Here is an 861-nt window from a genome sequence, read left to right as displayed (position 1 = left end):
TAAAAAATAATTTACAATAAAGAATAACAAAAAAACTGGGAAACTAAGGGGGGGGGGGGAATTGATTGGTATGTTGTAATACAAATTAATCAATAACCTCGGACATATTTCACAATTGATCACTAATGTTGCTTTTAAACAAAATAAAGTCAAAAATCTGTTCCCACTATAGCAACTACTGGGATTCCATACAGCAAAAAAATATCAGCCTGAGACCCGCTATTCATTTAAAAAAAAAAATTATATTTTTTTTTACACCTATTTATTATGGTGAGAAAAACAATTCTATTTTCCGATCCGCCAGTCAGCGCTGGCGGATCGGAGGGGGGAATCCAGCCCCTCCCCAGGATCGAGAGGTGAGCGAATGCCGGTATGTGTTCGCTCACCTCCCGATCTACTGAGCCGACCTGTGACAGTCTCCTTGTCACAGGTCGGCTAGAACTATGAGGTGAGTGCAAATCACTCATCTCATAGTTCTCCTTTTAAGAAATATAACTTATTTTTAAATACAAAAATCTGTTCCCACTATAGCAACTACTGAGTTCCCATACAGCAAATATTCAGTCCTGCATCCAAATATAAGTTCTGCATCCAAATATAAATTCTATAAGTTCTAAAAACAACCAACAAACACAGTGAGTAAAAACCCCCCTGGGATAACACTTGGTCATGTGAGTCCCCAATAAATAATTATGGGTAAAAATAGTTTTCATATTTAAAATGCATTTTATTCAAGATAAAACTTCCTTTAGAGCGGGCACAGTGGGGCATTTTTTTGGGACTCACACGGCAAAGTTTTTTTTTTGTGATTACGAGTTGTCTTTTTTTCAATATAGTTTAATTTTATTTAAAAAAAAAAAA

The 861-nt window shown here is 35.7% G+C and overlaps 1 protein-coding gene across 1 annotated transcript in view; it reads left to right on the top strand.

Moving 5' to 3' along the window:
- WDR7 (WD repeat domain 7) overlaps positions 1-861 on the top strand; it is a 348,971-nt gene that overhangs the window by 15,128 nt on the left and 332,982 nt on the right. The gene's annotated exons all lie outside the window — the stretch shown is intronic.

Source organism: Nanorana parkeri, unplaced genomic scaffold (genome assembly GCF_000935625.1).
Source record: "Nanorana parkeri isolate BGI_ZX_2015 unplaced genomic scaffold, ASM93562v1 scaffold61, whole genome shotgun sequence".
NCBI classification, from domain to species: Eukaryota; Metazoa; Chordata; class Amphibia; order Anura; family Dicroglossidae; genus Nanorana; species Nanorana parkeri.
Note: the sequence above shows the minus strand (reverse complement) of the source record. Positions and strands in the feature narration are given on the sequence as shown.